We start from the raw sequence: 13,643 nt of genomic DNA on the forward strand, positions 1-13,643 counted from the left end.
TTTTTGCCGGTATTTCTCAAGTCAGCATGTTCTTTTCCGAAGTTGAGTTAGTGTAACATCTATGTTGATTAGAAGATTTCGAAGTGATTATATATTTTACAAAATACTTACTGGGTAACTTCTTACTGTCAACTCCAAGTAGATTTCTAACAATTACATCGGTCAATTGTATATTTCATATTCGGATTTAATAGTGAGGTATGAATCTACATACATTAATTTGAGGATATATTTATAAATTGAGAAATCGTATCAGAAAGATCGAATAACTAATAACTAATGAGACACAAAGCTTATTCGATAAAGGTACACTTGGTGGTAGGGCTTTGTGCAAACCCGTCTGGGTAGGTACCACCCTCTCACCAGTTATTCTACCGCCAAATAACAGTACTCAGTATTGTTGTGTTCCGGTTTGAGGAGTGAGTGAGCCAGTGTAACTACAGACACAAGGGATCTAACATCTTAGTTCCCAAGGTTGGTGGCACATTGACGATGTAAGGAATAGTTAATATTTCTTACAGAGGTGCCCACTTACCATCAGGTGGCCTATACGATCGTCCGCCAACCTATACCATAAAAAAGGTATTATGTAAGAAAAAAAGAATGACTATAATAGTTATAAAATTAACGCGTAATAAAATGGCGTAACACTTTAATTCAATGATGAATTAAAAAAAAACGTTCGAAACTCAAAAAACTCTCCTAACCAAATAAGCTATAGGCAATTAATATATTGATGATATAATTCAGTCTACAATCTTGTCACTAAGTATGTAAGGAGCCTTAAGTATCTCTTTGAAGCCAATACATTTGAGTCAACGCAAATCATTCGAATAAACTACTGAATATTGTTATTTAACACCTGTAGTTATAGTTCAAAAGAGTTTGCAAATGATAACAAATTTTACACTCTATCACAAGGGTATAGATATCAAAATTGAACGTTACATTTATAACAAGGAGCTATTTTAAATTTAAATCACGTGAATGTAAAATATGAAAAGGATTCTTTTGTAAACTAGTCTGAAGTTTTGAAATCGACGATTATGCTTTGTGTTGCTTTTTAATAATACTTTAACTTTCTTTCGTAAGGTAAAGGAATTTTAAATAATATGCTTTTACTAACAATTCTGAGTCGTAATGGCTCGTTAGAATACTTTACCGAAGAATACAGGTTCAAAAATGTACTGCTGTGTTTTCATGGGTTTCATTTGTTTTTTTTGTTAAATTGTTGTTCGATGATGAAGAAAACATTTGTGAAAGTATTTGCAAGTTTTAGACGAAATTTTGCCACACTTATTCACCCCCATGGGACCCACTTTTCAACTAGTTGAGCTAGTAACCGTTATTAAGTGGCAGTTGAATCAATTTTATATTTTGGAAAGATATTAGTACTGTACGGATAAGCTATTAATTTATTAATCATATAGCCAAAGCATTGATAGCCATGAGATCTAAGTTGCTGATGCCTGTAACATGTAATTGACGTCAGTATATTGATTTTTAGTGGTAGAACAGGAGGCAGTCAACCTCACAGGAACTCGCCTGAAACCGTATCAGTAATGTTTAATCACAATCTACATCACGATTTTCTATGGCAATAATATCGATCTGCAGCTTTTGCATCAAGTTCCTACAATTCCAGTACCAGAATATATTATAATGGAGACGAATTCAAGTACCTGATATATGTGTGTGATAAGGAGTCGTGATGAGTTATGTGATATTGATCTCAATCGATGATTCTGAGTTCAAATCAAGTTGCAAATATCCAAGGGCGGTGGTAATCACTTTCCATCAGGTGAGCCTTCTGCTCGTTTGCCCGCATAACATAAAAAATGTCCCTTGTGTCTATAGTTACACTGGCTCACTCACCCTTCAAACTGGAACACAACAGTTCTGAGTACTACTGTTCTGCTGCAGACGAGCTAGCACAAAGCTGGACCATTAAGTAAATATAACTCTATTTTTTTTTTTAAATCTTATGAACATTACATAAATACCATTTCCCTTCGATTTTGTTCTAAGGGAAATCGTAAAATGTGTCATATTATCGATACGCACATCACTATCACACTTAAATTATCGTTGAACGGCAACAATTAGATAATTCCGTACCCTCAATTCACAGACAATTGACACAATTTCGTGGATGACAGGCAATCATTCTGTCAAACGATTTATAAATTGAAGTGCCTCTTTCGTGACTACCTATATGTACATGCTTTTATATTTATACGATCTGATTATCACGATTTCGCCCACCTGTGTATATTTGCGAGGCCCCATGTCTCTATATACTGACAATATGTATGAAAATTCATCAGTTTCGTTGTTAAAATGTGACAACACACAACACAAACAACACAACTCATTACGCGTTTATGATATTTATTATAATTAGGTATAATATTATAAGGCGGTCATTTAGGTAATCTTCGGAATTTATGATGATCAAGTATTCTCACTGGTACAGTAAACGCCAAACACAATATACACAACGCAGTACAAAATATATTTATTATATACTATAAATAAAATTTTACTTGTGCAAAACCAGGAAGAGCTGAGATGGACCAGTGGTTAGAACGCGTGTATCTTAACCGATGATTGCGGGTTCAAAACCCAAACAAGCACCACTATATATATACATATATGCTTAATTTGTATTTATAATTCATCTCGTGCTCGGCGATGTAGGAAAACATCGTGAGGAAACCTGTACACGTCTAATTTCATGGAAATTCTGCCACATGTGCATTCCACTAATCCGCTTCGGAACAGCGTGGTTGAATATGTTCCAAACCCTCTCCTTAATGGAAGAGGAGGCCTTATCCCAGCAGTGGGAAATCTACAGGCTGTTACTTTACTTTACTTTACAAAACCAGGATCACCGGTAACATATAAAGTATAACAAACATTGTTATTAAAAACTAAATATCTTAACATTGATTACTTAAATAAGTATACATTAAAAGGGATTACAATAGATACTGTACAAATCAAAGAACGCGTGGAATGGTGGCAAGAATGCTAGCAGCATTTTCCCGTTCAATCGCAATTTCGATTCTTTAGACTAAAAATGAAACAGCCAATGGAGGTAACACGGCGTTATTTTAAGTTTATGAATTTAACGGATTATTGTTTATCTATATTATACTGATATTATAAATGTGAAAGTACCACCGTCTGTCTGTGTGTCTGACGCTCTTTCACGACCAAACCGCTGAACCGAATTTGATTAAATTTGGTATGAAGCAAATTTGAACTCGAAGAAAGGACATAGGCTTCTAGGACATATTTTTTGCCTAAAACTTGATAACTAGCCCCTAAAATGTGAGCGAATCCGCGAACAACAACTAGTTTAGTACATATGCAAACAATAGGTTTGTGACATGACATTTTTTGTCAATCTATTTCCGCCCAGTGGTGGTCGAAAGCCTGCCACATAGAACACCAACCATCATATCAAGCCCAAATCAATATCACTACTGTTTTTGAAATCGTCAAATACCATAACATGATTATTAAAAAAAGGCTTAAAACTTGTCATGATAACGTTCATTTTCACTAGGAAACCATCGTGAAATTTATTATATTTCATGAAATCAATAATGTAATTTTATATATATTTTTCATAACGTCAATTGTAAAGGCTTGAAACCGGATATTTTATTCTAATTGGAATCTGATATTAATTTCATAAGCGATTTAATAAAGTCATTAATACAGCATGTCGATTGACTAGGAATAAAAATATACCGTGTAATTCCTTAGACGTTTCATAAACAAATGCACTCTTAATCTGTAACCTGTGCAGACAAAACCCTTATCCTGGCTGCAGCCGTCTCCCACCCTACCTGCGCAACCATCTCATTTCCCCGTAAGCCATACATCATCCGTCTCATTCGCACCTCAAAATTACATTCGGCCATTTTCGCTTATGCTCGAATGCAATAGCCGGTGTGTCCCGCAACTAAACATAATTTTCAGTCAGTCGCTACCCGGCCGTCAGAGGGACCGTGTCGCTGCCGGCCGCCTCTCCCGCGCTCGAAACATCGTAACTGCATCCGCCTGTTTATATAGGGATGTTTGTTCCTAGATAGTGCGCCCTAAAAACCCTGACTCGACGGATTGCTATCAGTGTTGTGAGATAACTCGAGTGCATTGAACTTAGGTATAAAGTCATCACCTCGGTTTGATGGTCTTCGGTGATGAAACAAGTGGTTTCGATAAAAACGGATGTGGTCGAAATTTGTTTGATTCTATCAAAGGTAAATACTGACATACATTAGGCGAATGGTTATATTGGAGCGTTGCCGACTTTGTAGATGTCTGACAACGTTTAATGGAGGGAACTTGGGTGTAACGTTAGAACGGAAACATGAAATGATTTAATTTCAACCTAGTATTATGGCTTTCTGAAACGAGGGAAGTTAGTGAAATCGGAATACGATATTCTCTGGAATATTGCGAACGACTTACGTGTATTCGTGTTTGAAAATAGACATCACGATAAATATTATATAGAAATAAAACGTCAAATAAAATTTGAAATGTGGGAAGAACAAAAGATTAATGAATAAAATAGTTCGAGCTTTTAATAAAACGAACGACAATGGGGCATTGTTTGTAATAGAGGTATATATTTCTATAGTTAACGAATTATGTACGTTGTTAAAAACAATAAGCTTACCAGAAATCAATTAATGACAAAACGTAGAACAATTACGATTGAAATTTCGACACGGTTATTGTTTAATGACCCGTTGCGGTCAATTCATTAGTTTCTTGACTTATCATCAATTTAAAAAAAATACCCACAGGGAGTCAGATTACAGCAACAATTCGATGTATCTCATTAAGCCCACGCCAGACCATCGAACCGGCGGCAATGAAATTTTAATCTCACTTTCAACAGTTACAACATATACAAAAATTAAATGGACTCGTTGATACGAGAAATATTGTAAACTGTGATTAAGATTATGTGGAAAGTGATTAAGATCTGAACGCAAGAGAGAAACGTTTGAGATTATTAATACGCAAAGTAAGTTTTGGAGTTTTTTCACTTATTTCCGTTTATGTTAATTTCCGCTGTTTTGAAGATTGTTGAAAAGAAATTCGAAAAAGGAGGAATTGTCACGTTTTTTTTTTCCTTAAATTACTTCCTCAAATATTTCATTATTATATCTGCATTTTAATGATGCTATTAGCTTTTCTGTGTTTACTATCATGGTTGATTTATTGATATTCAAAGTAATATTTTTATAATTTATCGTTATGTAAAGATTTACAAGCTGAATTTATCGTGTTAGGAAATTAATTTTCATTTAGAACGCGACATTATTTTCCAATCGGATGTTGGGTGGAATTTGGAATACTTGTTACAATCCAGTTGGATTTATTGTACTAGATTTATTCAAGTAAAATAAATCCAAATGGTAGGCAGTCTGACAATAATGAGTTACCAATTTGTAAGTTTTTGAATACTTTTAATTAGACTATAATATGTATTGCAGTATCCAGACACTGTTTAAAATATTGGTGGAAATTCTTTGTTGACATAGACTTCAGATTTTCTCGTGGCTTTGCTCGCATTTAATTGTGGTGGTTGGCATGTGTCATACAAAAAGGTAGCGTATGGCCTTTCTTGGACTTCAAATTTGCTTCATACCAAATTTCATCAAATACGATTCAGCGGTTTGGTCGTGAAAGAGCCTTAGACAGACAGACAGGACCTTTACATTAATAAGATGAATGTACATAACAGTTTTCTTTGAATGATATAATTATAATCACACTATAAGTAAAACTATCACAGGTCATCGATGTCTTTACATTATAGATGTATACATTTAGTCATTATTATACCTCCGAAATAAAAAGAAGTACTCACCAAATGTTAGAGTACTAATAATTTTAGCTCCTATATTCGGTCGTATTACCTACGGTATTAATCTAACATTGCATTTTCAAACCAGTGGTAGTCAAGTGTTATCAAATTAATAATTAATTGAATAGCTTATTTCGAAACAAAATTGGAACTTCAATTGCAAATGTAATCAACAACAACAACAGCCTGTAAATATCCCACTGCTGGGCTAAGGCCTCCACATATTCCAACACGCTGTTCCAATGCTTGTTGGTGGAATACACATGTGGCAGTATTTCTATGGAATTAGACACACATGCAGGTTTCATCACGACGTTTTGCTTCATCGCCGAGCTCGTGATAAACACTAACTAAGCACATGAATATTATTAGTATTCAGTGGTACTTGCCTGGGCTTGAACCCGCAATCATCGGTTAAGATTCACGCGTTCTAACCACTGAGCAAATGTCATAAATTCGTATAATAAAAGAAATACACTGCTTCCTAAGTTACTAATTAGGTAACTTAACATACTTGATAAACATTTTTACCATACATGAAACCATATATCGTAATACGTTTTTTAGATAAAATTAATATAAGGCGTTGTTATAAAGGTTTCATCATTATAAACGCAACTTCTCCAAGAGCTTGCTAATGTTATATGGTCAACTATGTATATAAACTATAATAAATGCGAAAGTTGTCTTTCTGTATGTATGTTTATTGCTCTTTCAAACCAAAACACTGAAGCAAATTTGATGAAACTTGAACCCAATTTATAAGCTAGTTATGAGTAAAGTCATACCAACCTTAAACAAGCGAGAGAACTAGTATTATATATGAATAAATATCTATACAGTATCCACAATTCCTAATCAACGTTTAAATTGTTAACAACTACAATAATGCTAGGAAATATACGTGCATTAAAAATATAAATCCCGGAGTAGTCAATATTTTCCCGTATATAACATTAGCTTAACTTACAGCTTTGGTAACCTGTATATATATCATCCCTTATTTCCAAAATTACTCCCTGTAATGGTAAAAGAAGTATTGTTTGCTAGTCCTTGGGGGTAATGCTTTCTCATATCATACCAAACAATTTACTTGTTTGAAAGCGTAATAAATATATAATTAATATATAGTTAGCGTAATAATATATAGTTTTGCACTTATAATATTAATAAAGATTTCTAATACAAAAATGTAATGCGCCTAATTGTTGTTATTATTCGTGCAGTACGTATAGATTGTCCAATATTTGATTTTGAAAAATTGATTTGTTTTTTCAATATTCTAATTTAAATAACATATTCTGAATTGTTAATCAAAATATCTGATGGCTCTCATTTATCATTTAAACGCTATTTTTAGTAATAAAAAGCGCTAATTAAATCTGGGGAAATCACATTATTAAACGGTTTTATTTTTCGATACTAGCTTTAAGTACTAACTATTCCGCTTAGTGTTTGAAGAAATAATTTAATTCAGAGTCGGAAAATGCTATCGAGGAAATATTGAAGAATCTTAGCTAGATATAATTATAATTAAGTCTGTTAAATAAAAGAAAAAGTTTATTAGAAATAACACACATAACTGGCCAGATACACAGCTATTTAAAAAAAAATCCGAAGAATTTATTGAAAAAAAAAAAATGTTTTTAACCAGTCAGCTGTATATAATGAGACAGCTCTCTTAAAATGAAACATCACAAAGAAGATTTGAGCGGGAAAAAATGTGGCTGTATCGGCTTCTTTTCATTAAAGAACATTAGAGTTCGGAAGATGAAAAATGAAAAATAAATAAAAGCCTACACTGTAGGCTTCTGAGGGAACTTCGAGGGCAATGGTTTTTATTTTAGAAAATTTTTATGTGGACTTATTTCGAGCCTCTGTCAGGGTTGTGGCATGATTAATTTCGTTTGCGAGCTATGAATAAATTTTTAAAATTCAAAATAAAAATGCGACAAAAGAGTTTTTAAGCTTTTATTTTATAAATAGAAAATAATACTGCAGTTTATTTTTTTTAAATAATCACCTAGTTAGCTATTGTGTCTCGAGAGTTTGTTTGATAGTGATTAGTTGTATATATCACGGTACGATGAATGATAAAAGTAATTAAATATTTCTGGGTAATCAAATAATTTTTTTTCAAGTAAACTTTACAATTAAGCGTTTTTGAATCGTCGACAATTAAATACTACCACCGTTTCGGAAAGCAGCCTTTAGCGAGAAGAAACGGCAAGAAACTCGCATAGTTGCTGTTTTCATATAAACAAATTTACAATTCTGTTATTTACAGTAATAAGTGTCTTATCATGGAACCCGAGCCTGACTCCAGGGGTTTCTTTCCAAAAAGTACTCTTTTAATGAATAATACGATTTATGTGTTAATTTAGTCTTAATAATCTTATTTAAATTTAAAAAATGGTAAATTGATTATATTTCCCAGTATCTTATTATATATACGTATAGCATTGCCCAAGAAAGTTCTCTTCACCGTATGCAAACGGAAAGAAAAGAATGTTAATAAAATTTAAATTAAAGATTAAAATACCGTAAAAGGACTGAATGCTTTGCTTCCAAAACGTATACACAAACAATAACATTTATCTAGAAAGTTACTTTCTTAAGAGTAGATACAGTTATATTTTTATTTAAATTATAATATTTATATAGATAGTGTCGCAGAACAAAAGAACTAACACAAACGCCAACTATATTATCTCGGTATGGGTGACAGCTAGACTGGAAACGCACCAATCGTCTTATTACTTTTCTAGTGTGCGTATACTGTGGCCAGCTGTTTTTGTTAGTAATCAAAGTTTTGATTATTAAATAAAACAAATAAAATAAAATTTTACTAACCAAATAGATTAACTTATACACTCTTTTAGTGTAACTGATTCCAATAATAACTGATTAGGTATAATATATGTATTATATATTTCTTTTATTGTCTGTCATTTTGCAATCCTTAAGAACTTTCAAATTAAAAAATAAAAGGCAGATGGATTAATTTAGCACTAACAGTAATTTGTATAACCTTTAGATTTTGTTTTGCGACTAGCTGTGCCCGAGACGCATTTGAATTTAACAAAACATATATATATATATATATATATATATATATATATATATATATATTGTAGCCTAAGTTACTCCTTGTTATAACAGTTATCTGCCAGTAAAAGTCCTGTCAAAATCAGTTGAGCCGTTCCTGAGATTAGTCGCAACAAACAAACAGACAGACTAGAATTGTAAGAAATGTTATTTTAATATATGTACCGTGTATACATAAATATGCATTGAGTAAAAAAGGGCTATTTTCATATTACAAACAGACACTCCAATTTTATTATATGTATAGATGGTTCCTTCTCTTTAATGTAGCGCTTAATAGACGCTTCGACTTGTTAACATATCAATAATTAATAAAATTAAAGTGAAAGACGCGTTCTCTCGCACTAACAGGGAACTATTACTAGGTGTATTCTCTTTTGATTTTGTATTCGCTTTTGTTGCGTCAAATTAATGTTCCCACCGCTCCATCTGCCTTTTGTAAATCAAAAAGACATTGAAAAAGTAATTGTCCAGTCGTAAAAACACGTGAAGCTAAAACCTGTGATTGCAAGAATGTAAATCGAGCAGACTATTATTGATTCTACGTATATGAAGCTTTTATCGTATATATCTAATTTTAATTTAAAAAAACTCTTTATCGGTCCGATCTGATGTTTAATCCTAGAACCTTAGGCCTTTTATCAAGACAGTATACCAACGAGTCAATAATAATATAAATAAAATAAAAGTAAAATCTTAATTACATTTTGTCACATGAGGTTTCATCAATGAAAGCTTAGATTCCCATAAATTTATAAGCAAGCTTTTACTGTGAGACATTTACAGAAAATTCAATTTTTTTTATGTCCTTAAACATACTAACTTAATTACATTAATTAGTGTTAAAAGCTCTGATAAAATCAAGTCCTACAAAGCTCACCAAACAAGGATGCTTACTGTATAAAGCCTTCGCGATCACTGGCCAATAATAACTCACTTTCCCAATCTGATTTGGAATCCCTCTCTCTTCGAAGTAATCAGAATAATCTGACCAAGTTCGAAATAAGCGAGTTAAAGTTATTCAAATCGTGTCACCACATTTATGCTAAGTGAAAAATCAAGCACGACTTCGGAAACTAACTTAATATAAATAAAACTTGGAAATGGATAGAAGTTTTAACGTGTTAAATGCTAGTTTGCGAACAATATTTGTCCTTAATTTTTTCCATAAGTACGTTATCATGTCATTTATTAGTTTTGGACGTTTTATTACTAGGACATTTTAATCAAAATCAAAATAAATTTTTTTCAAGTGGGCTTTTACAAGCACTTTTGAATCGTCATTTAACAATTAAGTGAAGCCACCACCGGTTCGGAAAGTAGTTTCCGAGAAGAACCGGCAAGAAACTCAGTAGTTACTCTTTTTCGACATTTAAAAAATACATTCATATTAGTTAAATACAATATATGTATGTAATGTATCCTGATTGGAAGTCAACCGTTTAAATGTATGAGGACGGATAATAATATAGGTATTAAAATAAAAATCAAAATATACTTTATTCAAATAGGCTTTTACAGGCATTTTTGAATCGTCATTTAACAACATTTTTTTTATATTAAATAACGCAACCACTGGTTCGTATAGTAAGTTTTACCGACAAGAACCGGCAATTAACTTAGTAGTTACTCTCAGTTTATGTTGGTTTAATTGTTATCAGTTCATTGACCCTATATGGCATTTTCGAGTACAGGGTTGACTGTACCTTTCATATGCTTAAATAGTTCATTGTATTTTTATGCTGACGGTACATATTCGTTACGATATTACAAACGATTTTATGTCACCATTAACAGTATTTAAGTTACATTTTAATTTTTACGAATATAAATCAGTCTTAAGAAAATGGAGTCAAATTTAATTTTAATAACATGTAATAATATCCATTTTTATTTTAAAACAAATGCAATAATTTACAATAAATTTTACATATTTTAACCCCTAATTATCTCATCCTACAATTATTCCTTGAATGTATTGTTTAACTTGAGCTGACCACACATCGATTTATATTTCACAGCCCATTATCATCCCTATTTTTATAGTTTTAAGGACGTTATTTCATTGTATTTAAATTCTTATTTACTTGATAGAGGCGACATTTGCCATCGCCTGTTTGAATACATAATGCCTTGTCCGGAGATAATGATGCTAAGACGGTCAAGAACTATTCCCCTCATTAGGGAGATCTAACATAAATGGTTTTTCGAAAGAGTATCATACATTAAGTAGATTTCCTTGACACGGTATTTAAATTTAACTTTGTTACAGCAAAATTGACAAATATTGGTGACTATAAGAAACGCCAAACAATTATTAATTTTAAATCGTTATTAATTAAGGCATATTGTACGTAATATTATATAGATGACAAAGCTTGAAGTTATATAAGTTATATATGTATCGTTAATTTGATGGGTGTTAGTTAATATAAGTTTGGGAACTAATTGCTGGAGAATAGTAACTTCTTCTTTTTTGCTAGTTCTTCTCTTTAGAATCTGTGCATCGAAGCAGTGCTTATTTTAATATTAATGAATTTTTATCTGCTTTGCTTTCGTTTTAGGGTTCCATTGTCAAGATTTACGTATAAAACATAAAATTTTGTTCTGTATTATGACAGTAAAAGCCTAACAGACAGAATTACTTTTGCTTTTATTATTATTATATTAGTATTTACACTAATTAGTTTATATTTAAATTGATATCTTTACTATATGAGAAATATATGAATGCTGACTTTCTTAATGTTGTTGAAAATTGTTTAACATTATGCTTTGCAAATAAGTAGATAGTATGTAGGTACCTACCTAAGATTTGTTCGTCTGATGTATTTTTTTAAATTATTATCTTAAATATATATGTAGGCGTATTTTTAAAAATATGTAAAAGTTCGGTCTCAATTATTAAGAAAATACTCTTTTCGATATAAAGTGCCCAATTAAACAAATTATTTTGATATCATAATATAACGAAGAAAGATAAAATAAGTCTATCTCTCTGTTACGCTTTAACGCCCAAATCACTGGATCTAATTTGATGAAATTTTGGTATGCAGCACAGTTGAACCCGACATGTATTTTTTATACCAAAAATCTGACGATATACCAATGTGTTTAGCGAGCGAGCGTTAGCTTTTTTATATGATATCATTGTTATGTTTCTGTAATCAGTTATCATTTTAAACGTCAGTCATAAAGTCAAGTCAGTAATGTAATCAAAAATCAAAATAAACTCTATTCAAGTAGGCTTTTACAATCACTTTTCAATCGTCATTTTACAATTAAGTGAAGCTACCACCGGTTCGGAAAGTAGATTCTACCGAGACGAACCAGCAAGAAACTTAGTAGTTACTCTTTTTTAACATTTAAAAAAACAAAGTCATGTTAGTTAAATACTATTATTTAAATTAATTGGCATTATTGGAAGTCAACAGGTATTAATTCCACTCTTTTATCATCTATAAAATCTTGTATCGAATAATATGCTTTTTTTAGTAATGTATTTTTTTAAAAAGGTTTTGACTTTACGAAACGGCAAAGTTAAAAATGTCTCATCAATTTCATATGTTCCTATACCCTTCCTTTTAAGCTTATTACTTGTGTTAGGAGTGAATACGACAGTAGCCCAAGAGTTCAGGATTGATCCTTACTCATTACGACTCGTTACATTACTAGAGGGTCCGTAAACCATAGCGCGAATGACGCTTCAATATTTAATCCCGAGTTAATCAAATCGTTATATTTAATATTCATCTCTTCCTCCATAATCGGCGTATAGTTTGATCTCGATCGTATATCACAACACACATTTATAGTTCCTGCAATAAAAATCACTTTATTCACATTTTGTACAATACACCAAAAATCGATTATTACTTGAAAGTTTATTCTAAAATCGTTTGTAATGCTATTAATATAAAGTCGCTTATTGCTTGCATAGTTTTCGGTTTCACGTCTCCGTTGCTCGTTGTAGTGGTTCGTACTAATGTTTAGATGCTGGTTCAATTACTAAAACGTTTATTATGATCCGATGTTTAAGGTAAACTTGGGCTATTTTAAATTCTTTGATCTCTCCGTACGTTAACATAAAGGGTCATTGTCGGGAATATGGTGTATAATGTTTCCCTTTGATAGTCAATTTGAGTAATATTAATAGTAGAGTCAAGGCGACTCAGTGTTAGAGCATCTTTATAAAAGACTACTCGCCGCCCGCGTCTTCCCTCGCGTTTATGTGTCAGGCAAAAAATAGCCTATGTCCTTAATTGGAGTTCAAGTTACCTTCCAAATTTCATCAAATTCGGTTCATCGGTTTCGTTCTGAAGGACAGACCGACAGACACATTTTGCTTTCAAATTTATAATATTAGTATAGATTACCAGATCAAATCATGATGGTAAGAACACAACCAGTATCATGTATCACCTCAAATCATTCTTGACAAAAAGGTCGAAGAATGGTATAAATTGATTTTTGATATTTTTTACCCATACTTGATTATAAGGCTTTGTGCAAGCCTGCCAGTGGTTAGAACGCGTTCATCTTAACCGATGATTGCGGGTTTAAACCCAGGCGAGCACCGCTGATTTATGTGCTTAATTTGTCTTTATAATTCATCTCGTGCTCAGCGGTGAAGGAAAAC

The 13,643-nt window shown here is 32.1% G+C and overlaps 1 protein-coding gene across 4 annotated transcripts in view; it reads left to right on the forward strand.

The window, feature by feature from the left end:
- The first annotated feature begins 4,010 nt into the window (after positions 1-4,010).
- LOC124538580 overlaps positions 4,011-13,643 on the forward strand; it is a 200,734-nt gene continuing 191,101 nt past the window's right edge. For 2 of the 4 annotated variants that reach the window (XM_047115681.1, XM_047115682.1), the window contains exon 1: positions 4,011-4,274. The gene's annotated coding sequence lies outside the window, so the exon portion shown is untranslated. Of the gene's footprint in view, positions 4,275-4,826; positions 5,051-13,643 lie in introns of all 4 variants that reach the window. The other 2 variants (XM_047115680.1, XM_047115679.1) reach the window with 2 other exon arrangements.

The sequence above is a fragment of the Vanessa cardui genome, chromosome 20, assembly GCF_905220365.1.
Source record: "Vanessa cardui chromosome 20, ilVanCard2.1, whole genome shotgun sequence".
In the NCBI taxonomy this organism is placed as follows: Eukaryota; Metazoa; Arthropoda; class Insecta; order Lepidoptera; family Nymphalidae; genus Vanessa; species Vanessa cardui.